Here is a 27799-nt window from a genome sequence, read left to right as displayed (position 1 = left end):
GAAAAGATTATCTGTAAACTGAAGATTTTTTTCAAATGGTCTATCACTGGCAACACATACATCTGAACTTGTGTTCCTCCTTTTAAAATACATGCCCAAACCACATTCCACAGTCACATCTGACTACATCTTAAACTGTTATTACTCTTTACTGCCAAATGCAAACCTACTGAGCCAGCAGAAAACACAGAAGTCCCACACATTCAAAGGATTCTTGAGACCTCAATAAAACAACGTGCTTTGAAACCTAAAGCAACTACTAGAGATACAATGCACTAGACTTCACAGACAAATAGCCAAAAGCAACTACAGCATCACTGGTGTTTTTTTTGAGGGAGGGAGGGACTACACTTAATCCCCCCCATCCCCAAAACAAGGTGTTTTCAGCATCCAATTTCTCATCTGGAAGTCAGGCAATGGACAAGGGAACAGCTGGTATACATCCTAACATGATCCTTCAGCCTCCCCTCCTCACTGACAAATCAGGGACAGAACACCCCACTCTGTTCACCAGCCCTACACCTTCAGCAGCTGCAGCAGCAGCCGCTGCCAACATTTTACTTGTACATGTAGGAGGAGCTCCAGGCATGGAAGAACTCGTACGTGCCTGCTCAAGAGAACCTTTCCCCAAACGGCAGGTGCAGACATTACCAAAAAGCTGCAGTCAAGGCAAATGGGCAGCACTGGACTGGCCCCTTCTCACCAAAGTCCTCTGCTGAAGATGTGATCCCAACCTTCACCTTGTCTACAACAAGCATCACTTTTTGACTATACTGTCCTCTCTTTTCCACTGCAGAAAGGATGGTAGTACCAGACCACTAAATCTTTGGTTCCTCCATTCCCATCATTCTTGAAAACAAAAAAGTCCAGCAGTTCCAACACAAAGTGGACCTCTTCTTGCCAGGTGCCTTCCTGACACTTCTGTGGTTCCCACCAGTAGTAGTCTTGTGTCTTTCCTCCTTTAACCATGGTGGCAGATCGATCAGTATGCCACAAAGTGCTTCCCCCCTCCCCGGCCATGACAGGTGGATATAACATGCATCCTGTTAATCTTGACTAAAATCAGAGTGGGAAAATGGCTCAATCCCTCCCTTAATCCCAGACAAACTTCCTGGAAACTGTAGTATCAGCAAATCCTAGGTAGTAAAGGGGAAGAAAAAAAGCTGGGGTGGGGAAGTGGGGGGAGAGGGACCAGAGTGGCAGAAATCTCAAGTGTAATAACGGAGGGGATGTCCTATCTGCCTCGCCATTACTGACTAGGAATCAAAGTTCAATCCAGACAGGTTTTGTTTCTACCAAGAAGGGCTATTTCATTTACAGAAAACTAGTTGTCTTTGAATTGATGACAAATTGCAAGATGAAAGTTATGTTAAATTTTAAGGTTAAGTTATCCTAAAGCCGAGGGAGTGCATTAACTATCGGATTTTGACACAAAACCCTATTCTCAACCCTCCCCCAAGCTCAGCAGACTCAGTCTATGTTAATTTAATTGCTTCCAAACAATTAAATTCCACTCTAAGTGGGGCTAATCTATGGTACTTCAGACTAATTACTACCTTTGTTCCAAAGGTTCTTTTTTTTTTTGTCCCCCAAGATTAAAACTGAGAATTTATTCTTTAACAACTTGAGTCTCCAGTTGTCTGGCAGGTCTACTGAATGAACCCTTCTATCACGGTAATACAGTCACAGCAGAAAATTCAAGGCTAAGTCAGTCTTGCTTTTCCTGCATTTGTTCTGCATTTTGTATGTTATGCTAATCGAGGCTGTTAGCTAATGACTTCAGTACACTGGTTGGTAGAGTTATTCATGTTTTTCTGTTGTGAAAACTAAACTAAATCTTCTCTAAACCTCAAGGAAGAATATACAGTAAGGGGATATTTAGGTTCTAAACATAAGTGTACCAACACTCATATGCTCATTGTATCAAGCAATATTGCCTACTCCAGAGTTCTGTACAATAAAAAAATCATCAGGTGCTCGCATTTATTAAGCTAGTCAGATGTTTACCACCTTGTCCTTAAGCATGCTATAGTACACCAAGACATCCCAAAGGATGAACATAACTCATGTAAAACTAAATCTGGTACAGTGAAGGCTTCTCTTGTTATAAGAGCACCGGGATCTGTAGCAGGGACAGGAAAATTATTTCCTTTCTCATTCCATACAGACTCCACTATTTTTGCTTCTCACCTTAGATAAATGCTACCACCAATTTGTAAAATTAAAAATAAAAAAATTTGGCTTTATTATACCCTGAAGTAGCAGGTTTTTTCCTTTCCAATTTGAACATCATAAGCATCCAGTATTACTGTGTGAATTAATACTAAAGGCAGAAGGGAAAGGGTGGGGTTGATAATATGGTTCCATAGTGCTAGACTAGTATACTATAAGTGGCATTAATCTGCAGCTCTACTAGTCTAGCACTATGGAACCATAAGATCACATCGGCAGACCAGGCTTTGTTCAATAAATAAATAAATAAGCAAACCATTCACAAGGCAGTTTTTCATTAGATATTTGGCATGCTAGTGAGAGTAATCAGGAAATATAGATATAAACAACACTTTTCTATTCATCCCCTCTCTTCTTTCCCAATAAACAAGACATTGGAAAAGCACTCCCTGTAACTAAACAAATCTAACAATTTTCACAGTGCAAGTACTAAATTGGGCATTTATTCTTAGGCAGAAAGGCGAAGGAAAAAAACCTAACAAATAAGTGAAGCTCATACAGACTCTTTTACACAAAAGGCTGACTGTCCCATGTGACCAGTGCAAGCAGAAAGGGCCCATTTATATTTCTCTGTCACTAACAATCACAGCTGGAACGTATCTTTAGGAGCCTGATCTGAAGTTCAGACAACTTTCAATACACTGCTTATTCTCCAGAACTCATATTTCTGGGTTCTTTTTTATGTCTCCTAATTTATGCAATAGACCAACTTAATCTGATCCTAAAGAACACCAGAGTGAGGGCTGAAGACATACTGAATGCTGCCTTGAAACACCACCTCTTTATAGACAGGAATTAGTTTTATATATATTAAAAAACAAAACAAAACAAAAAAAAAAAAAAACAAAACGAAACAAACCCAAAACAACTTGCGTAACCCCAGCAACTCCTGTTTAGACCAGACTTCCATTAAGCTAAGAGGCCAAAGCTCACAATTTGTGGCATATCATCAGAGCATCTAGTTATTTTTCTTTATCTCTTGTAAATATTTTAATCGAGAAACTTCAGCATCAGCTATGATACCGTACACGTGCCAGAGCATCAATTGTTACTGAGTGTAACTTCCTACTCAGACTCTGACAGTTGAGCACTGAAGTACAAGTAAAGCAACAGATAAAATTAGCACCATGTGAAAGTGAGATAAGGAATATCCAAGAAGAAAGGTCACATCGAGGAATCATGAATTAGTAATAAAAGCTGACATAAGACTGAAGATATGTACTTGCTAGGAAGATCTCAAGCACACATCTCACCTCAAAGGTATCTGTCAAAAAGCTCAGAAACCACAATCATTAGGTGAAACTCTTCATAACTCATAAAATGACTTCAAAATCTTCAATCCATGCTTGCATGTATTACTAATACTTTGGACATCAGATTTATCTAGCCCAATACTTGGTCAGACATGAAACAAGAGATGATTTGTAGTACAGCTGATCCTTTGCATTTAAACCTCCAGAGGAAAAATTTGCCAGTGCATGTAAGAATTTTGGTAAGGTACACGCTCTCTGGGACACAAACCCACTACAACTCTCTCAAGAATTTAACAAGCTCTTACAATCACTGAAATGCCCCTCTTTGGGCAATTTAAACATGCCTAGTATAGGGGCTTTGCATATGTCTACCGTCTGAACAATGTGTTGAATAATTTCATAAAATGCATTAACAATCTATTTTCTGAAATATTACAGATTAAAAACTAGGTTTTAATAAGCAGAGGCATTTCCTCTGAAGATATCAAGTGTGGAGAAATGAAACAGAAAAGAATTTTCAGTGGCCTGAAGAGGTCCATACTGAAAAAATATATCAGCATCCACAGACATGCGTGAAACTAAATGCTTTCCAATGCAAAAAGTGGCTTGTTCACCACAGAACTCTGTGGGCACAGAACAGCTCAGCAGTCCTTGCCCTACAGGCTTACACACCTGGGATAAGGTCCACAGGCCATTTTTCAGACTTGTCACAGGAATTTGTAGACTCTGCCACCTGAACTTGACATCCAAGAGCAGCCCTTCACCTTTTTCACCACTGTGAAAAATCAGTATTTCTGGGCTCCGGCCAGTGAAGTCATGCAAAGACATAAACTGACAATTAATTATTTGCTAATCATGCCTTGGTTTCAGGATGAATACCACCACAAGTACTTCATTTATTCTTTTAATTCGCATTAGACATTCATTGTTACAATTACAAAAATTTAATGCAGACAATTCCAGAAGACGGTCTAACTGGTAAAGACTTTAGAACAAGCTCCATTTTGTATCTGCAGCTTAAACAGATGATTCCACAATTACCATGCTATTCAGAGCCAATCTGCAAATGAGAAAGAAGTTCTGAATTTGAGAGAAGTCATATGGCAAAAGTTAAACATTTTGGTGTATAAATACCCATCATAGCTTAACGTAAACTTATCACATTCTTTCCATTTTAGAGAAGTTAGATCCAGAGACCATTCATAACTGTAGAATTTTTCCATTGATTTTTATAGACAATGATCAGTGAATTAATTTTCTTGACAACAGCATGATATTTCAAAGCCGCCTTTCACCCCAGGCTGCCTGTATTTTCAGAACAGACAAAGAGACTGCATATTTCGTTTATACATGTACTTAGGCAATCAGAAAACACTCCAAAATATTTCAGAATGAATAAGACAGGTTTTATGTAAGCATCAGTATCATTTTATCTCCAGGCTTGCTTACGTTTAGAGAGTTCTAAACTTGGATATGCTGAATATAAAAAGTTAAACATTTACATCCCACCTGACAGTGACCTTGTGTTAAATTATTGAGGAACAACGGAATAGCCAATGTTCCTATCAGCATGGGTTAGGATTGGATATGCTACCAAATAGATGTAGCTAGCTTTTCTGTAACACTGGCTGTCATCTACATCTATGAGTAGAAACCTTCAATATAAACATTTATAAAGTAGACACAATACACCAGCTTAACCACTAATGCATATAATTGCTAATACAGAGCCGTATGCTGAAATTTCATCTCTCTTTACATTTAACTTTTACAACCCAGGCAAATCAGACAATTGTATAGCCCACAGTCTTCCAAAATTGCTTACTGAACAGAAAACTGGAATCAGCTGCCTGTTCAATTGTTTTTTACAACATTCTAAATAAAACAAAGGAGGTCTATTGCCCTGACTTGTGAAAGAGCTCTAATGAATGTCAATTATAAGAGCAATTAGGGGATCAAATCTAACATCAGAGGTTTCTCTATAAGATATGAGCTCAATGACTGTTTTTTTTTTTATAAGCTAATTAGTCATGGACATTGAACAAGAAACAGGTGATCCAGAAACAACGATTCTGTGAAAATATTTGCTGTCAAATCCCATTAATAACTTAATCCCTATAAACTACTTCTAAAAAAATCACAAATATGGGCAATAACACTAGCTTTCCAGTAAGAATTCTTTTCCAGTAAGAATTCTGTCTGTGACTGTCAAATCCTTCAACTGTATTAACAGTAACAACTTACGAACAAGACTATATGAAGTATTCCAAGCAAGGTAGGCTTCTGCATAGTTCTTACACAGCCTGTATTTACCAATACTCCCTCTGGCAGAAGCTATTTTGTTAATAAAATATAAATCTGCAGGGATTGAACAACAGGAAGACAGAAGGACTTCCTCCATAAGATAGTGAAGTTGCCTCTTCCTAAAATAGCAGAAAATAGCACTCAGAAGTGGATGCTTCAGTTGAAAACTCCCTTTTCCCCTGAGGCAAGCCTGGCCACCAGCACAGTCCAGGAGAAGAAAAGGACTTCCAGTATTTCTGACAACTGACTCAGAAGTCCTCTTATCACACCAGTCCAGTTTAAGGCCCTATCCTCTTAAAAATCTGAATGACTCATTATGCTAATCACCCAAATTGTAGATGAAGTACTACGTGCAAGGTTTGAGCAATGTAAATAATGACTCAAAAGTTGTAAAGTGGCAGAATAATGTTGTCTATGTGATCCTAATTGGGATTCCTTACACGCAGGAATAATGACAGTATGCGATTGTGTAAGGGAAGACTTTTTCTAGAGGCTATTGCCTCATTCAGTACACAAAATAGATGCTCTTCCCTGAGTGGGCAGCTTGTTCGATGGTCCATCGTAAAGCCTGGTGCATTATTTACTGGAAACTCCTCAAAGCAGAGTCTGAAGACAGAGGATGCTCATAAGCTCTATGGCAGCTCTCAGCAGAGCACTTTATGGCCCACAAACTTCAATGATTTTCAAAACTCAATTTCAATAATAGTGTCCTCATTTTACATTTCATCACTGTAGCTATTCAACATTATCAAAGAATTGAAGGTCCCAATCTGAAATTATCTTCATGAAACTGCCTACTCTAGTGAGAGGTAGTTTCAACTCGGCTACAGTCAAACACTCCATTGAACTGATCTGCTGCGGGTGCAGTAAACCCTGGCAGAAACTACAGAAACTATCTGCCAAGAAAACGTGTGTCTAAGCCCTCAGGTGGTATTTCCTAAAGAGCTATAAAATGTGGAGTACTTTATGTTCAAAGCAAGCTGCCCTTGATGTCAGGTATGAGAGTCAGCACTTCCTCAAACCAGAGCCAAGAGCTGAAGCCAAGTATACCTAATATCAGCGAAAAGCTTACTACAGCATCTTGACCAGTATCAAGGAGGGAAAACAAGGAGAAAAATCACATTCTCCAGAACAATATTTGATTGGTTAAGTTCCATTTCAGGCTCTGGAGAGGGCAATAAATTCCCAAGGACAAAGTTCTGTCTTCCCATCATATGCAAGACTAGCTCTTTCTGTTCAAACCCCTTCCAGCATCTGTAGTGTTTTTTCTCCAGCCTGGCTGCAAGAACTCCTTCCCTCCTATGCCCCATGATTATCCTGATTCCCAGTCGCTCCTCACTTACAGAAAATCCACACAAAGGCTCCTTGGCCATTTTTAATGTCATCTCAGTTCATGGTCTTTGCCTTTTTATATTAAGAAATCTAAATTTTACCTTCACTACCAGCTCCTCACATGATATCTACCTCCTCTGAACAGATAATCCATCTTCCCAACAGACCTTGCTTTTCTCTTCCCTTCAAAATTACTATGTGATCTAGTACTGGCTCCTAGTTCAAGTTCTCTTCTCTTTCCAACTCCAGGCTCTCTGCCCTAAGATCTTAATCCAAGTTATCTTAGAATCATAGAATCATTAGGTTGGAAAAGACCTTTAAGATCATTGAGTCCAACCATTTGATCTCTTTCCAACTACAGGACTCGTTTCTTCACTTTGGTATGGAAGAGAGAGGCAAACAGGAGACCTCTAGCAGCCCCTTCTAAATTATATTGTATGATTACTGCAGATATGAACCTGAAGAAAATGTTGGTATATACAGATGAATTCTGCAAATTTCTTAAAATTTATAGGGGATGTGCTTTCTACTACTACTAAGAACTGCTAAGAGAAAAACAATACTACATGTCACCAATTCATTACAAGTTTCAGATAAGACATTTCTAGGAGCAAATAATTTTAAATTAAAGTTTTACAGAGTTCTATTTTTTTTTCTTTTCTGAATAGTTTTTTTTTTTCCTTTAGTAACTGATATAACTCAAGTAACAGCAGGAAAGTTACAAGTTTAGTAACAGGTCATGTTAAAAGTAGCATCCTACCCTGGAAAGTGTTTGGCAATCTTAGTAAGTAAAATTCTATAATCTGCATTGATGATGTGCACATGCATACCACTGCTAGTAGAGAGAATTCATAACTAAAATTATTATCTGGTCTCAGTCTATTTTGTAGACCAACTATGAGTCACTGGTAGATGCCTCTAGAATAACAAGTATATATTCAATCACAAAAAAGTCATACAGTTCAATGAAAAAGCAATATCTAAAAGCTGCAAACGAAGGGATAGAGAATGAAAATTCATTTTTGAGAAGCCATAGCATGAGACAACTAATGCTGTGATCATACATAACCGTTCCATCAGCAATAGATCTGATATAACAGCTTGCCATGCCTGCTAAGGCGCTCCAGTCACTATCTTCCCTCACTGTAGGTTATTCATTGACCCTTTAGGTAATACCAATTCCGCAGTTTTTATAGCCATATTCTTATCCAGCTTTTTAAAAATATTAAAAAATACACAAGTGCAGTGCGATAATTTGACCAATTTCCCAAGGTAAACAAGAGGCCAGTATGCAGAGTTTACAAGTGTTTTTTTCAATATTTAGTCTGAGATAGTTAAAAAAATAAACAAATGCTTTCTGTTACAAAGTAAATAATTTAAGTATTTTCTCTTCAGCTTTTTCACATATTTGAAGGATAGCATATTTGTGCTTTGTAGAAATATCTATTCTTAAAAACAGAACAGCTGTGTTTGTCTGCAAATCACAGCCCAGCTACCTGAAATACACGAATACTCACGGCCAGCCTCCCTCACCCCTCTGCTCTCCCATCTTCCAAAGCAACATTCTCCTTCCATTTTCACACACACAGCAACTTCGAACTCTTCAGTTCAATTCAACTATTTAATTCAAACAGTCTGGGAGCACGATTACTTACACATATACACAGACCTTTAAAAAAAAAAATACCACCCCATAGAGAAGCCACATCAAATCCTTAGGCTACTACTTACACAAAGGGTGTCCAAAGCAAGCATCAGGCAATCCAGATTACAAGTTGAACCCACAGCTTTCCTCAGCCTAACACACAAACTCTTCTTCCTCATTAAAATTACAACCTATTAGCTAATATGAAAATGAACCCAGCGGCCTCTCTCACCTCTATTTGGTGTTATCCCAAATAGTTTATGACTGAGTAAGTAACTCCAAATATCTTATGACACAAGTGCTAGAAAATCTAACACAACGGTAATACCTGCCAAGAAGCTACAAAAAGATTCTGACCACACTCACGCACCAAGAAGTGATGCAGAGACAGCCAGACATTGCACCAAGAAATACAGAAATAGAAATGGAATAAACAGAAAGGAAACAGGCGGAACATGGAAATTACAGATTTCCATGGGTTGCCTGCCTTTCAACATCCCATTTGGGGCTGATTCCATAAATCTTTGAATCCTAACCAACCCATGTGCCCTCTGAAACTTCACACTGTTTATGACCACCTCATCATGTCAAACACTCTCCCGCTCCCAAATTGTGTTAGAGTGTATTGAAGCATGATAACATAGCTACAGAGGTATACACAGAGTATTTCTGGAACAAAGCTGTCTTCTATCTGGTTTGCTCAGACCAGGAGTTGATGCGCTCAGATTTGTCTGCACTCATCAGCTTGTATGATCCATAAGCAAGTTCATAACCTCAAGCACAATTTTTCTTAATTTAGAAGATTCCTAATATAATCACATAAATTGTCATTATATGTATTTCTACTTTTTTCCTACTCCTTTACTCCTGTTAAGCCCCTGCTACCAATGTTATACTGCTGCAATGAGTGTCAGGGTTCAACAAACAGAACTAAAAAGAGACACATGAAACAAAGCACCACATGCACTATTAAAAATTCTCACAGCGATTTAAATATATTAATTTCAGCAAAAATCTTTTGTGTAGTGTAACTATATGTTCTCCAGCAAACCTCAGATCTATGGCTGTGAACAAACAATTCAAGAAGCAGTAAAAAAAGACAAAATTATACTGGCTTTGTTGCTTTGCAACTCAAAATCTTCCTAAGATACACCCCACACACAGCCATCCACCTTTATGAAACTGCAAACTACTCAGATTTATCTTAATAAAAGCAGCTCCTTAAATGAGTCACAACCACTTAAGAATTACATTAGCCTGTTCGTTATTGTGGACTGGACACAATAATGTACTTGCTAGCTAGCATAGAAAGATACTTCGTTACTCCTGGATTATACAGAATAGGACTGCAAATTCTGGATTTATAAAAACCAAGTCTTCTCCTTTTTGAGGACTGAATGTTTTTTTACTGAAGCTTACAAATACGACAAGCAACTTCAGGTCTGTACCAAAATTAACGTGTCTAATATTCAATGAGAGGGATTCTCAGTGTTCTTTGGAATCAGGCTCCTTTGGGCTGGTTCAAATTAAGCGACTGAAACAGACTACTTGTTATAACTAACAAAAAATTTTTAAAAGTAGCCAGGATCGAGGTGATCAAGTATTAAGTCAATATCAAGTAGAAATACTGAAATGTAAATAAGAATTTGCATTTACATTTATGATTTAAATTATGCATTTATGATAACTTTGCATAACTTCAAAGTTATCTACATTTAAATTGAAACGTTTTTGACAATAATACACAGTTGGGCTAGTCATACTGATAAAAGGTATCTAGAACCCTTCATTTAAGCTAGTTAAAGAGCTAGAGTGAGAGCTGAAACACCAACAGAGCACAAATACACGCCATTACACTGGGGAGGTGGGGAGATGCTGTGCTAGATAGAGTAAAACATGGTAGTCCTGTTTCATGGCAAGTGTCCCTGAGGTGCTACATGATTTGGATCCTATGCAGAGAAAGAGGCAAGTCTGTCTTCTGAAAGAAAGATAATCCTGGAATGTAAAAAAAAGCCCTGGGTCTATATTAGTGGTAATCACTAACTTGTGTCATCTGCCCATATAGGATATAATATGCAGACAGACTTCAAAATATTTTCTGTTTCCAAGCAATAAATATAAACTCAAGCTTTGTCAACAGCTTAACCTATGGACTAAACAGATGCAGGTGCAGGAATCTTAAAGGAAAAACCTTCATTTCTCTGCCATCAATTTCCCACTTTGTCACATCAAAACATCTAATTTGTTCACTACTGCAGTTCAAGCTAGGAGTTGTTTTTAAATCCTTCTTGCACTACAAGATCTTTCATCATGTTCTTTACCTTTTCAATCCAGAGCTCTGTAGAATCCCATGTATTCTCCTTTCACAGGTATCACCACACTCAATGTGTATTTTAGGACTGGAAAAGCAGCAGGACACTGCACTGCCATTTGTGACACTAGTAGTACAATACTTTTATTTCAAAGTCCAGCACATCAGGATTAACGTATTGTATTCATTCTACAAAAAAAACCCTGGGATTACTGCTATAACAGAAGTCTACACCACAGATTTATTTTTACTTGAATGGTTGTTTTCTCTTTGAACTTGAAAAATGGAAAAAACACACTTTAAGCATATTGGCCCTGATAGTTACCATAAATCTCCAGAAAGGCTTGCTGAAACTTGTGATATTATTACACTTGCATCTGAAGAGTCCTACTCGTTATTTAGATCAGCAGTGTGTTCCGGTAAAAATCATACATAGTGTTTTCTTCAGGACATTTGTCTTTCTCATCACAGAAGACAAGAGAACAATAATAGGAAAAGCCTCCTTGTAAAACACAGTAAGTATTAAAAAAATCACAGGAGGTTAAAAACGTCCTGTTATATGACATCATTGCAATGCAGCAGATGAAGGGAAAATCATTTTGAACAGGATTCATCTTTTGATCTAAAAGAGAGCACCAGATCGTATTTAACCCAAGAGGTTTTGGTACACTTTTATCATTTACAACCTGCATCATATCTTAAAAACCAGTTTAGAAATCTGAGGATGTGGAAAGTCACAGAGTGATCACAGGAAAAGAGTATTTATGAAAAACGGTAGAGATTGAAATTGCATCCTTGGTTAAAATTGCAGAGTCAGACCTGCAATGGCAACACAGTGGCATTTCCATCCAAAAATCCATAAAAAAGAGACAAAAGTAATCCAGTGTTTATGAGTCACACCTATTCCTTGTTTTCTCCTGAGGAATCACAGATAGGGATCAGGCACAATGACCAAATGTGGCCGATATTCCTTCAAATTTCAAATTCTTGCTTTCATCGATTAAGTTATCACTAACTTCTGTAAATGAACTGGGAGATGCAGAAAGACATGCATACAGTTTCAATGCAAGAAGAAAAACATTGAAGTGATATTGAGCTGTAGAAATTAGCAAATAGGACTGTAAGAATCAGTGACCAATTCCTGCATTTGCAAGGTTAACAAAAATGTGGTGGAGAAACAGAGGTATAGATAAATCAGCAGCTGAATCAAGCAACTGAAGAAAACACAAGAAGACAAAATTTCATGCTTTAAAATTTTACCCAATTAAAAAGAATCACAGGAAGGAAAAAAAAATCCCTCCAAGCATAGACAAAAAATTAACAAGCAGCAAACAATAAGCAACAGAAGTAATATATAGAAAAGCTACAAATCAAACAAGCACAGTTGAAGTAACCCTGCGAAGCTTCCCAGTAAAATACAGAAGATCCTAAAATTCTTTCATGTAATAATGACCTTCAAAGCCTCTAGACAGACATTACTACCAGCTGCTTGCAAGAGAACAGACAGCAGAGACAATGCACAAGACGTCCAACTCCATTAGTTTTTGTTTTAATTTATAGAGAGCACTAAAGCATACCAAGCTATAAAAAAACACAAAAGTAAATACAAGAAAAAAACCTGGCAAGTCTGAATTTGGTGCACATAGAGAAAGGGTCATTTAGGACACTGCTGAACAAAGAATACCGAAATGACATCTGAAAAATAACAAGCCCAACTGGCATCATATGTTTTTTCTTAAATAAAATACACCAAACATACCATCCAGTTTGAAAGCCACCCAGGCTTCTGAAGGAATTTGCGAGGAAAAAAATTAACTGCAAATTCTGGGGGCATATGGAATGCGTAGAAGTTCTTCAAGCCAGTAGAAGACATCTACAGCAAACTGAGAATCCTCACACAAAAATGGCCAAGCTATTTGATTTATACCCCACCGCCAAAAATCTGGAACACTGAAGAGACTTCGGCAAAAAAAGGAAATTCATATATACTGTACATATATTGAATGTGTCATGCCAATTCTGCTAAAGCACAATTAACTATAAGTAAAAGATTGTATCTACTGAAAAAGCAAACTGAAGAGGGCTAAAACGAAAGTTTCAAGAAAACAGGATGTCATAAAATGTGATAAAAATAGAAAAGAAATAATAAATAATACAGATGACTGACTGAACTGCATGAGCATGATAAAGAATGACACTAAATTTCATAATGTTGTGCACCTGTAAGGCCACTCCGAAATAAAGTGCTAGAAGGGTTTCATCCATTATGACGGCTTAACAGATACATTTTTAAGAGCAAGAAAAAAACCTTTTCATCAGGGGTTTTATTACAGGTGACTGTCACTAAAAATCAGCAGACTTCAGGTGATGAGCAAGAATCCATTGTTTCTGCCACATCATTCTCCAGTCAGCTACACGTCTTCTACAGGGACACTGAAGTCACTCTCTCTTTTCTAACCATTCATCAGATTTAGTGAAATGTGTAAAAATTTTACTGGAGCAGGACAACAAGTTCCAAAATCACTGGTGGGGAGAGAGGCAAAAGGAAAAATTGGATCACTCTGCTATAGCCTAATTCCAGTACAGACTAGTTTGAAAATAATCAGTTTCATTAGTCTGCCTTCATTTTCAAGATCAACCAGTTCCTTAAACACCAGAATCCTTCTCTATTCAAGCAGCAGCAGCACCATCAACTGTAAAAAGAGCCTCCAAAAGGCAATTACGTACTGGCATGTTCTGTTCGATGTTATGATAAAACTTACAACAGTGGAGATTCAAAGTGAAAACTGTATCTTTAGCTGTAACACATTTTAATTGGGGGTGAGTAGAGGAGCCACCGCAACAGTCACTGGACAAGCCAGGATCACCACATCGTTTGCTCTGGCCTGAAAAGCTATCAGCCTATAAATCTAGTCTAGAGCCTATGAATCTAGTCTACGTGGTAACAGTCTACACAATAACATTCACCCTCAACTGAGCTATTAAACAGTGACTATAAGAACATTAACTCCTGTTCTAGAGAGATCAGTATTCACCTAATTCCAATTTAATAGTATGAAACAGCAGTCTTAAATAAAAACCGTTCTTAATCTCTTATAAACATATGAAATCTGGGACCAAAATTCTGCCAATTAACTTCAGACACTTCTGAGTAGTTCTGATGAACAAGGACAGGCATAAGCACACAGAGAATGAAATTAACAGCTATAATTGGAATGCTACAGAAATATACATTTTTTTTGCCATGAAATTAAATCTTCACAATGGACAGTCAGCCTGATGGGTAACATGATGCAATGTACAACACTGTTATTGGTTATTTGCCATGGAAAGAGCACTGAATACACAATACTTATTTTCTATAAGTGATAAAAGAATACGATGTTAGGAACAAAAATATGGAAAGAAAACCAGCAAACTCAGGTCTTTAAGTGGTTACCAGGGCCAATCAAGGAAGTCTGCATTTAAAAAAGAACAAGAAATCGAAACACAAAGAAAACAAGTTGAAAGATCCTCAGTTTCTGTTTCTTTTCTATTATTATTTAATTGATAAAGTTAAGTGTTTTGTTGGAATCAGAAGTCAATGCATTCTCCATTTTTAAAGAAAGGCTAGAGCCAAGAAAAAAGCTTTTGTGTTTTTTCTGATAGAGCTCAGCAGGAAAACAAAACAAACCTTCCTAATATACACACCTAGAAACCTGAATTTATGACAAAGCTAAATAAACTGGATACAGTAACAACAAGGTTTATGTTTTTCCACAACAGAGCACTGTTAAGCCTTACTTGTTAAAGTGGTTGTGCCTTGATGAGTATAAAACTACATCAGTGAAGGCCAGATAGAGACTATGTTTATATGGATGAATCTGTTCTGGTCAGGTCAGTGATGAACTACACTGCAAGCAGTGAAAAAAACTGTGCACATTGAACCAAGGCTTACAGCTTAGCTTCTATCTACTTCAAAATGCAACTTTATTGCATCTTACACTGTTGCTCCACAATCAGACTAAACATGTATAAACAGACCCATTCCCCCCTCCTCCCAGTTCTTGGTCATACTTGATCCAGTTCCCAATGCCATATCATAAAGACCTGAGCCAGTATCCAAAGAAAGGCGCACTGGGCAGGAGAAAGGTGGCAACGGATAGAGAAAGGCTCCAACCAGCATTTCAGCAGCATTGTTGCTATCTCAAATGACTTACAGAACTACAGTGTGAAGGTCTAAAACAAGCGTACTTGGAGAAACCAAAGCACAGATGAGCAGAATTCATACATCCATAACAAAACAGAACTAGTAACCATATACTTGCGGTCATTCGCAATGGAGTTTTTCACATATTAGCTGTTGCACTAGCCAATACTTTGCCATATACACCTATAGGTTTTCCAGAAATCTGTCAAGATATGTCAAGATTCAAAAGAAGTTTGCTAGCTAAGAAGAAATACACTTCATTCTACCTTACACAAACACTACCTGGGACTTAGATTTGTATCGCATCTTCTAAAAAGCAGCTGAACATAATACACAATTGAATACTGCTGTCTGGGGGGAAAAAAGTATTTAGACCATAAACAAACAGAATCAAATTACCCAGAAGTACACATGCCTCGCAGCAAGCACAAGAAACACCACAGTAAATAACATACACAAATATTCCTCAAGAGCATCTGGCAAAATTCACCATAATGAATTCAAAATATTCAAAGCAATTATTTCCAGCCAACAACTTATTTCTTTCAGAACTGAGATCTTTAGCATTTTATTATGATCTTTACTGTCAAGGCATATTTCTTCAGTAGTTTGACTTTTTTTTCTCCCCTGTCATGTGGCTAAGCAACTAAGAACTTTATTCAGCAAAAGTAACTTCCAGATGACCTAGCAAATGGAATTGATGTGGATTAAACAGCAACAGATTATTTCACTGTTTAAGCAGTCATGGGTATGCCAGTAACATAACACATCTCAAATATATTCCACTAATCTTACTAAGTATGCTTTTATTTATCTTTCACCAAACATCTATTTTATGGTCCATTTTTCCATACGTTTTAATCACTGCTCAGTTACAATGTAAAAAAATTTGAAATCCCAAACTGAAAAGCACATAGAGTCACAACACAGATAATTCTCTGAGTAAGGAGTACATAAGGGACTGCTGTGGAACCATTAGGGTTTATGACTATATGCATGTGTAAAACCTGCAAAACAGTAAATAACAGATTTGTTACAGTTGTAAGCTTTCCCTTCAGGCTCTTTTAAAGAAGCACATCTAGGCATACCCAACAAAGTTGCCCGAGGAAGGCACAGCAGAACTGTCCTCAATGATTTTTTTTGAGGGTGCACGGGCAACAGAAGGAAAGGGACAGGGAAAAATGAAGGAAACATCATGCATGCAGGGGAGGGAAACCATACCTCTTAGTTTAGAGCTGAAAGGATTTAAACTACACTTAAACCATTTAAGAATCTCTTCCATTCCTCAGCTTTTGCTTGCTCAGCTTTTGTTTATTTTTCTGACTCGCTACTCAAAAAGTTCCTAGATCCTAATCAAGCCTAACAATGCTACAGAGGAAACACAACTTCAAAATGGGAAGGTGAAGAAAGTCCTGTTTAGGAATTCTTCATAAGCCATTAAATTATAAAAACTCAGGATATCCTCCAAGAACAGTAAGAAAAATGCTACATAATAAAGTACAATATCCTTAAGTCATCAAAATATGATCTGGTTCTATATTCTGGATGTCAAGAGCTTAGATGGTGACTGTTCGTTCTGATATTGAACTTCTGTTTAAGGTATCACAGATTCCTCCAGGAGTGGGGTGTGGAAAGAAGTTAAGGTTCAGGCATCAAGTATCACAGATGAAGAAATTCTTAAAAATATCAGAGAATCAGTGACCAGCAAAGATATTGGGATACACAGAGTACATGAAACACTCAGAGTCTTCCCCAAAAGTCTCTGTTCTCAGAGACTCTCTATAGGAAGAAGCAGCTTTATATTCTATTTTAAATGATCACCTTGGCCAGCAAAAGGAGCTACACATGTTCCATTTCATCAAAAGTCTCATCTATTAGCCCTTCAAAATTATTCAAAATTATTTCTCCACAAAATACCATCTCTCATCTGTATTAGCTCTCTCTCATTTTCTTCATCTGGCCTTGAATAAAATATGTAAACAAATTATGTTGCATCTATTTTTATCAGTTTTTAGTGACTACATTTCTTGCTTTAGAGATCTAGAAGTAAAGACTACATTGCTGCTTTATTTATGGAATTCAGGAATTTAAAAGTAAACAAAACAGACTAATATGGGAGTAAAATTCACATAAAGACAGACATTTTGTAAATGCATTCTAGTTCAACAGAATAACATTTTCTCTTAGGATATCCTTTATCCTACTAGGTTCAAACTTGGGACAAACCTAAACCTTTAAGTAAGCCTCTGCAAATTGTTCAATAAAGCATGCCAATCTTTTCTGAATCTGAGGCTGGTTTTAGAATTCATGTGCAAATTATTCTACGTTTTAAAGACAGATAAGATTGACAGCCATCAGTTATATTGGGAGCAAGCTGAAGTATGTGTATTAGTGTGTGCATGTTATGCTTGCCATCAAATATGAAATGCTCATATAGAATAGTCTATACAATTTACACTGCCTTATTTCTTAATTATCCATTTTAAACACATAGCTACATGAAGCATGGCACCATGGCATCATATTATTGCTAAGTAGTCATCCCCTCCTTCTTCCCCTCAGAAAACCCAAAAACAAAAGAGAAAATCCAAACAGTGTGACAATTTTACATCAACTGCTGCGGATAATGACCAGCCATTCCCTGCTGCATATGTGCAAGACTGTAAATATCCATAATACAGAACACTGCGCATTACAGTAGTTACTCAAAAGTATAGCACACTATCCTTGCCTACTGTGACATAGACATCCTCCCTCCTTGCAGCAGCAATGGCACTTGGGCAGTAAAATCATTTTTGCTTTGCCCATCAGTACAAAAGCAAAGCAAATACTGGCACTCTTCTAAGAGAAACAATCAACAGTGCTGTCAGCTGCAGTTCAGTTTCCTGACAGATTACTATCATACCTACATAGGCTGTGCTTGCTCTGTGAATTTTCCATGCCAGCAGATCTGCCATGTCTGTAGCCATCAGCTGTCTTGTGCCATCCCAGTTAAAACCAGTAAAATAGAGCCACTGACCACAGTCAATGTAACTGTACTGACAGTTGTGGATATCACCAACGCAAGCACATTATTCAGTATTACATGGCTGAAATGCCGGCTAATGATCTGGATTCAAGAGTTGCTCTTCATACTGTAGAAAATTACTAATACAAAATCAGTCTAGCAGTTTAATAGCTACATTCAATATCCTCAGACATAAAACACGGGGAGTGAAACTGCGACCTGCGGAAGAAGTATTTAATTTTGAAAGAGAAAACAATAAACAGGTCATATGCTCTTCTAATCTACCTTTGCTGTTAATGAGAAACTACTTGTGACAAACGTATGAGATGGCAAGTCAGTCTGGCCAGGTTAAAACACAGTTGGCAGTTTCTGCTATCTTTCAGTGCAGAAGAAACAGTCTTTGAGAGAAACGAAGCCGGGAACTATGAAGTTCCCAAGTGCCCTCTCCCAGACTGGCTGGTTTCTTAAGAAGTACGATTTCAAACCTGGGGGGACTAAGCCAGAAACAGAGCTCCCATCACAGCATGGGATGGCAGGGGAGGTAGTAGAATCATTGTTAGATGTTGGAATGCTTCTAGGTGAGTTCTTTTGGTCTCAAAAAAAAAGCCTAATATGCTTTTTTAAAAAAAAAGTAGATTCAACTTTGGAGAGCTACACTAAATTATAAGGATAGCACGCAATTTAATGAGAATCCCAATGTTTTTAAGTGGCTGTGTACGAAAATGTTTCTTTATATCCCGCTTTCCCAGTCACGGACTTTGGCCCAGCCCCATTCGTATGTTGCCTTTCAGCTTACCAGTACAACACACTACACAAAAACACGTGTGAAGACAAAATCAACCTGTTACTGAGAAAAAACAGCTACTAACTTCTGTTACAAGAAGATGTATAAAAATCACTGCATTGGTAATTACACATGAGCTGTTTCATCCAGTTAGGTGAAATCTGGAAATTATCTCTTTCATGAACATTAGCATTACACACACTGATGTTGCAGTTTAGCAGTGTTGACATACTGCATTTCACACCACAAAACACAGCAGAAGCAAACAATTAAGTGCAATTACTGTATGGCACAGAAAGATAAGAGAATTAGTAACAGCTCCAGCTGCAAAAGTTGTTGGAAAAGTATTTCTTCCATCCTAAGCCTATTTGCACATCAGGATAAATTGAATATTAATACAACATATAACTTACAAAATTAGCAATGCAATTTTTCAGCTGCTTGAATCAGGAAGAAGATTGTACTAATCTCAGATGTTAAAGACCTTTGTGTTTACAAATCCACAGCAGTTCTGCTTTAAAGCTTACACATGTGAAACAGATTAAGGGGCACAATGGTGGGGGTTAGTCTCTCAAACTACTTTCTGCTGGCTACATAGTCCCCTGCTACTATTTTCTGTCCCAAGATTCAGCATCATATTATACCATATACACTTCACCTCTCACTGATACTTATTACTTTAACAAGTTTTCTCATGTTATTTCAACTACAGTTACTCTAAAATAGGTACGACTTGGGCATACCATACCCCACAATATGAAACCACCATTTAGCTGTAACCACAGCTGTCCACTGCTTTAGAAGCGATGGTTCTGTCACCTTATCCATTGGGAAGCAGAAGATACACTACCAGCTAGTATTTTCAGCTCTCACAGTGAATCTCCTTTGACTTGAGCACAGGAACAAGCAGTTAGAATCATCAGCAGAGGCCTCTTTGTTATATCTGAATATAAACACAGATGAAAATGACACCTTTTGACTAATATTTTTCTCATTTAAGACTTAAGTGTGTATCAGCAGAAGCTCAGACACAGTGGTGCCATCACTCATCATTTTAGGGCAAGTCTCACAAGATCTGTTTTTTCTTGAAGACCCAAGTCCTGAAATTTTGAGCTTGCTTTAAAAAAAAAATCTGTTTTCAATATAAAATAAGTTTCAGATCTACATAGTTGCAAAAAAAAAAAAAGCTTTAAAGAAGGAAAACAATACCAAATGTTCAAAAAAGGCAAAGCCTATATTATTTTTAATCTCATTATTTTTTTTTTTTTTTTCCTAGGGAACCTGACTCATGATCTTTGAATGCATAGGGCTGCCAACACAGCATGTAGGAATAAAGCATTAGAGACAGCACGTATCTGCACAGCAAGGCATTTGGAAAGATGGTCTGGATAAACGTTAAGAAAATAGGTTTGAGGACACACCGAGCTTTTTTAAACAACTCCTAATGTAATTGGCATGCAAAGATGACTGCTGTTCCAAACAACATTTTGAGATGTGATTGCAGGAAAAATCATTTTTTATTGGGAACACAGTCCTTTATCTAGGCTCATTACCTCACTTCTGCTATACTTTCCAGAAGATTTCACAACAGATTAAGAAAAAAATGCTGTTGTTTCAAGAGACCTCTTCTTTAAAAGACGTACACGCACAAAAAAAATAAAAGCTCTCAATCTGACAAAAGAGAAAATACATTGATTAATACTAGGAGTACCTTTATGCATAGGAAAAACAAAACTTGATTCTGCATAGGCTGGTGAGAGCTCTGAAAAAACCTTTTAAGGGCTACATGGATTTAGAGTGTCCTAGATCACTTGCAAAGTTTAAGCACAATGTTTGAGTTCCTAATGGCCCATCCTGCCCAGAAGGAACTGAAGATCTAACATCTTCATTTAAAAGGACAAAAAATGAAAATAAAATAGACTATTAAATGTCACAGCAGGTAGTAGTCGGGATTCTGTTTTGCACACCACATTACTGCTGCATTTTGTCTTTGTCCAAGATTGCCCCCATTAAAAGTAGGGGGATGGAGAGGGCAGAGAAAGAATTAAAGAAATCACACTAAAGATCTTGAATAGTTTCAGAGGGTCCAGTAGTCCTCAAAAAACAATTTCATTTTATCTAAAAATAATAGGTAGGTATTTGAATGCAGTTTTAAAGTTTTCACATTATTTTAGGGATTAGAAGATCGAAGCACCTTGGTGATTAGGCTCCTCTGCCCGTATCTGTTCCCAAGTACTGGAGTACCCACATACCCTGCTCCACTAAAGCAACACAGCGTGCTAGAAAACAGCCATCAGACCCTTCTGAATGCCAAACGATTTGCTTTAAAAGTCATACACTTTTCATACACTTTTCAAAATAAAAGTATTATTCACTTGCACTGGTCAGGATCTCTCTACAGCAAAAGAATAACCAGAATGTCCAAAGAATTTCCATAGATTACAGTTCTGCTTTCTGGTGACAAAGCAACAAATTTTAGCAACAACTTATGAGTGCCACAGAGCTTAAAAAAGTAAGATTGAGCCAGCTGCAGTCTCTGCTCCAACCAGTGCATTATTAAGAGAATTGTTTACCGAGTTACACTTGTGCAAACTCATGCAAGGCAATGGTGTTGATCAGGTATTGCTGACAGAACAAACTGAAAACAATTTGGCTGCACAGATGTTTCTGAATCTTTATAATTGCAAGTGAGAGAGAAAATGGAGAAAACCCAGCTCAGTTCTCAGAATAAAACCTGAATATGCAAGCTCAGAGTTAGACATAGAATATATGCCATATTAACAAAGGGAGTAGAATATACATTATATACTAATAAGCTGAGTAGGTCAGACTCCGGTATTAAAATAATAAACAGAATTTCTCAGTGCCTGCCCTTCAAAATAGAAAAGAATTTTGCAGATGTTAAAGAAATCCAGCATCTTAACCTAAGGGGCTTTGCAGTACTTCTTTGCCACATTATCAAGGCATTACGAAGCCCGAGTTCTGCCTCTTGCTCCAGGGAAAGTTTACCACTCACATGGTTGACGGAAACTCAGGACTTCTCTCTTCTACAGAAATGTTTGTTTCATTACGGTACAACAGTCTACATTCTTTCTTTCTTTGCCTAACATGTAACTACACCCCCCAAAAGTATGTCCTTTCCACCTGAGGAAATGGTAACATTTTAATCCAGAGCACCCTCTTAGCTTGGTGATTAGAACATCTGCTTGAACTGGCAGAGGGGTGGAGGAATCAAAGTGTGAATTCTTTCCTAGGAATTCATTATGAGTTTCCAGCTGAATAAATTCACTATTGAAATCCTGGATAAAATCTATATAATAACATCACTTCCTCCTCTTGATGTTCAGTTTAGTGTAACAGACATGTTTTGGAACCAGACAGGAAGAGGAGGCATTTCAGATGACCTCTGGAGCTGCAGCCTAGGTAGAAAGAATTTTTAAGACTTAAGAGCTACAACTGACCATTCCCAGCGTTCTTTCAGTGCCCCTGGGCAAATGAAACAGCACAGACAAGGTCTACACTTGCATATCTAAGACAAAAAGGGTGGGCAATAACTCACTGTAATGCTACTACTGCATTCTGCCATTCCTGCTAGGTCACAGGCATATGCCTTGAGGATACAACAGAAAACTACAAGTAACTGAGTAAACGTAATACCTCCTTCCTCCAGCCCCTAACCACCACAGGCCATGAGTGTAAACCCAGATAAAGGCTACATATTATATGGTAATAGTTGGCTATTCCACAACAGCAAATCCACAAATCAGTCTGATGTAGCACTTAAGTCATGGGGCATCTTCAGCAAAGCACTGACCACACGGCAGTGAGACTAACTGCACAAAAAAAACCCGCCAGGGTTCTCAACTCAGGGATTCGGGAGACAGTAGAAAGGAACTGACTTCCATTGGGAACAAGGATATTAACAAATATATCTATATGAAAAGTTACACATTGAAGGTAAGAGAACCAAAGAGAACGTCGTTAGGTAGCTATGCAGAGGCACTAGGTGTTCTAACAGGTGTTATTTGTTCTTTTCTGGGACACAACCTGATTCTCTAAAGGCACTTATCTCTCCAAAAATCAGACTACAGTAAGGCAAAAAAGGGGATGGGGAAAATGTTTATTTGTGCCCAATTAGCGTATTCTTACGTAACAACTCTATTAAGTCATTCATTCAGGATTTTTTGTCTCAAGAGCCGATTTACTTGAAACACAGCCTCAACCTCTGCCACGCATTTCACCGTTGACAATAACTGAAAATTCTAAGGGAGCAGTGATTTTTGTGAAGTGAACCTGGTGGACTTTTCAGCTCTCAGTTCTCTACTCCTCTCTTGAAAAAACTGACAGAACTAGAATCCTGCTGCAAGTCGTATTAGAGATATCAACAATTCGAGGATAAGGTAGTTCATTATTTTGTTCTCTTTCAAGCTACATTAGTCCCTCAGTACAAGCTGAAGTTGGCCTTTAATTATTTCATGTGGTAGTTCTAATTATTTTCTTATGACGCGTTCAAGCAATATGCTCTTGAGGGATTATCTCAAGAGAAAAACTAATTCTATAATCATAGTACAAATGCCAGTTTATTGTATTTGACCTCTCAAGTTCTTCATACGAGTCTTTTGATTATGATTTTTAAAGCATACAGTAATATTTACAAATGTTGTATGAACACACCAATGCAGACACACTGCTATTGAACTATGAGATGTAGCCTTGTCCACAGGCAAGAGACTAACAAATTGTTTTAATGAGCTTGTAAAGGAAATTCTGAAACATCACATCAGGTGAGTATTTTGCAGAGCAGTAGATGCACAATCATCTTTGAACTCTAAAAAGACCTCAAAAAGATTACAAAGTTGTCGCCAAGGACTAAGGAGACAGTACCAACTGTTAGTTTGTGTAATAACCACTCTCATTGTCTGCCCTTATTAACTACATCTTCCTCCTTTTTGGTCCTCTAGCATAGGTTTGTATTTTCCCATGTGTTTTAAAATGCTTTACACAGAACATGGTAGTAGTAGTTCACTGCCACAATCTAGCTTTTTCTTTTTTTTCTGGCATCAAAGTCATTTTAATTTCTGTACTCATCACTCACAAGACACGCCCAATGCTAGCAAGATCACGTTGAAGACTGTCATCCTTACTTCCAAGGCAACCTGATTTGTACTTTCTTCTGCTTATTTCCAGTCTCTTTTCACTAATATCCCTGCCACTGCAGCTCTGTTAAAAGCACAAACCGAACTGCTCCCCAGCATCCTTTGACACTGTGCCATAACTCCTAGGCTCTTAATCCATAGATCACTCTATTCAACCTCTTCACGTAAACATATGTCTTTAAGGAGGCCTATAATCACTAATGCATCCATACACTTAAAAATAAAATGCATACCAAAAAGCATAAAGCTAATAATCATGAAATTACTGCCCTTTTTCCCCCCCCACTATTTTGTTGTTCCTTTCCCTGAGTGCACGTGGATAATCTCCAAATACAGAGGTTGTCCCTGACATGCTACTACACAACAAACAGATCAAGGAAATCTATAATTATGAAGCAATTTTTTCTGCTCATTTTTAAATTGCCATAAAAACAGAAGCTTGACCTTCAAAAAAGATATTTCTTTTCCACTCGGGTGAATTATTTTGTCTTATTTTGATTATCATCATAAGTGGCAGAGGTTTGAAGCTCTGAAGTATTACTTAACACTACAACAACTGAAAGGTACAACAAAAGTTACGTTAGTCTATCATGCAGGGGAAGAAAAATACAGAAAAGATAAAAGTATTTCTAAAAGGACAGGTTCACAGTTATTCACATAAAATGTGAAGATAGATGCTTATTTCTATTTCTACTCAGCAGATGGAAAACACTGTTAAAACATTTTATATGTATCCACGCACACTAAAAGCACCTTCATAATTACCTTCATGTACAGCTTGCTTTCCAGTTCATGAGGTTTTTTAACATCTTTTCAGTTGCATCTGCATAAAGATGACTATAAAAACTTGGAACTGCAATACAACTGTAGCAACTGAAAATTTAAAAAGTGAGAGTTGCATGACATTTAAATTAGAAACGTAATGACGGTCTTAAGTTCCAAAAAGACCCCACAAATCTAGTTCTTTAGAAGGGGGCAAGTTCCTTTGTATGAAGAATACAATTAACACCTTTACAGGCCTTTCATTGACTCTCGGTGCCTTTCAGCAAATGACAATGATGGCGAAATTAAATTATCAACATACTTTTCCTTATTCCTGCAGAGAACTATCACACAACTTTCAGACCCCCTTAAACAGAGAATTTCTCCCTGAATCTCCCTCGCCCGACCTCAAGCCGGCGGCTGCAGTCCTCGCTCAGATTTCAGTTTTCTATTCACATGATGATACGACAAACTACTCCAGGACTCCACCCTCCCCACACTCGGGTGCTCCACGGAGTTAAAGTTAACTTGGTGGTTTGGGTTTATCTACGAGTCGGAGATCCTCCCTTGTAAAACCACTGGGCGTTCATCAGCCTCAGCGGCGAGCTCGGCTCGCCTCCCAGCACCGCCGAACGCCGCGGCTGAGCCCTCCGGAGAAAAACAAAACCTTGTCTCGGATAATGGCTTTACTGTACTAAGAGAAAAAAAAATGAAAGGCATTCGATTATTTTCAGCTACCTGAAAGCCAGAACGCCCTGCACGATGGCATCTCTCGTGTCTAAAGCCTCTAAGCCCTTGCGGTGTCGAAGTTAGAGGAGAAAACCGCTGCGAGCTGCGCCCATCGCAAGTTTCGCTAACGAGCACCGCCGGCCAGGTACGCCCCGCCGAGAGCCCGCGGGCGCTGCCGCTCCCCGCAGGCGAGCCCGGCCAAGCACACAAGCCTCGACAGGCGCGGGCGGCTGCCCCGCCGCCAGCCCCGCTCCGCTCACCCCAGGAACAAGCCCCGTTACTCACGCCGGCCCGCCTCCGCCGGCCCGCCCGCCTCGCCGGCTCACCCGCCGGCTGCGAAGTTTACAACCAAGGGCAGCGGCCGGGAGGCCGAGCCCGGGGCAGCGCTGCCGCCGCGGCGATCAACAGGCGCCCAGACCTCCCTCCCCGCTGCCGCTCGCCAACCGCACCTCGGGATCCGCGGGGAACGGGCGGCTGCGCCCGTCCCCTGCTGCCCTCGTCCCCGGCAGGGACGGTGAAGAGCCCGCGCCACCGCCTCAGCACCCTGCCGCGCACGCAAGCTGCCCCCCGGGGGCCGGGGCCCCGCGCCGCCTCTCAGCGCGGAGCGCTGCGTACCTGGTGAGGTGATGGAGGCCGTCCCGATGCCTCGCCTCACCGGCACCCGCCGCCCGCTCCGGCCCGCTCCCGCCTCAGCCGCGGAGAAAGTTTCCTGACGTCAGCGCGGGCGGGCGGGGACCCCGCCTGCCTGCCGGGCTCGCTGCCCGCCGGGCCGGGCCGCCGCTGCTCCCGGGCTCCCCCTGCCTCCCGCCGCCGGCCGGCATCCAGGGAGGGAGGGAGAGAAGAGGGAGGTGGCGGCAGAAGGGGTGCCCTCGCGCGCGGCCGTCAGGGCGGTTAGCGGGCAGCGCGCGCAGGGCTCCGGCGCGAGGCGGGCGGCAGCGCGGGCTTTGGTGAGGGCGAAGGCGGGAAGTCCCAGAGCGGCCCTCGGTGACGCCATGGCGGGCTGCGGCGTCGCGCCGAGCAGGGGCTGCTCCGGGCAGAGAGGAACAGGCCCCTCGGGCAGCGCTGAACTCAGGGGTGTGCACGCCGCACCTGGCGTCATAGCTGATTTTAAATAAGCTCTGCCTTGAGAAAAGGCTGCTGAAGGGAAGAAAAGGCAGCAAAAAACCGGTGGAGAGTAGGCAGGAGTTGAGAAAGTGAGTACCTCTGCATTCCTCGAGGAAAGATTGTTTGAAGGAAAAAAGTTAATGGGGACACTTCCCCAGGCCTTGGGTAAAACTACAATGAAGAATAGAAGTATTTTAGTTGGGTACAAATACATAACATCATTCTGACTTTGAATATACTGTCTGTGGCATACGATCCCAATTAAAATGCATTCCAGAAACATCAGAACAGTGTAGATCAATATATTTTTATGGCAGTCACAGGAAATGCAAGTTAGGGACAGCACAATTCCTGTAGAAAGGCAAGGAATTCAAGTCGGCCATATTTCTTGCATTCCTGGTGGCCTTCTGCCATGGTACTGCCAGTAAGGGGGCATGTAGTGTCTTGGCAGGGCAGGAAACTCATCTGTCGTTACTCTGCCTGATTTTTTTCACAGCACAGTGAAAGATGCCTTTCATTTTTCATTAATCAATAGACAGACCTCAAGAATGGCCATTTAGAGAGCAGAACAAAACATGTCACTGAAATCAAAGCAAAGGTGCTTTGTCTGCAGTGGGTGTTTTTTTTAAAGGCAAGATGTAAAACTGTTCAGGGTGGCAATTTCTAGTTAGCAGTAGAAAGATCACGATAGAAAAAACCATGATGAGCAGAAGTCAAGGGCAGGGAGCTTTTCAAATCAGTAAGCCCTGCATAATTACGTACAGAGATCTGAATTATGTACAAAGTTAATTAGTGTGACTGCCTTTTCCATTTACTGTTAAACTAAAAAACCTCTCCAATATATGTACACGAAAACAAAGTAGTAGTAAATTTGTCTGCTCTGGAGTTTGTTGTAAGGCTTCTGAAATTTTCCATCTATTCACACTCTCCCACAAAGGAAACAAATTCTAACTTCTTACATGGTTTCAGAGTTATTTGTAAACTTTACTAT

General features: G+C 39.3%; 1 protein-coding gene across 3 annotated transcripts in view; it reads right to left on the bottom strand.

Annotated features, from left to right (window-relative positions):
• GULP1 (GULP PTB domain containing engulfment adaptor 1) overlaps positions 1–26399 on the bottom strand; it is a 163459-nt gene extending 137060 nt beyond the window's left edge. Inside the window, exons 1-2 of one of the 3 annotated variants that reach the window (XM_068407589.1) lie at positions 26320–26388; positions 24979–25086 (exon numbers count right to left, since the gene is read on the bottom strand). The gene's annotated coding sequence lies outside the window, so the exon portion shown is untranslated. Of the gene's footprint in view, positions 1–24978; positions 25087–26319 lie in introns of all 3 variants that reach the window. The other 2 variants (XM_068407587.1, XM_068407593.1) reach the window with 2 other exon arrangements.
• Between the last annotated feature and the right edge of the window lie 1400 nt (positions 26400–27799).

This window comes from Nyctibius grandis, chromosome 9 (assembly GCF_013368605.1).
Source record: "Nyctibius grandis isolate bNycGra1 chromosome 9, bNycGra1.pri, whole genome shotgun sequence".
NCBI lineage: Eukaryota > Metazoa > Chordata > Aves > Nyctibiiformes > Nyctibiidae > Nyctibius > Nyctibius grandis.
This window is presented reverse-complemented; position numbering and strand designations above follow the sequence as displayed.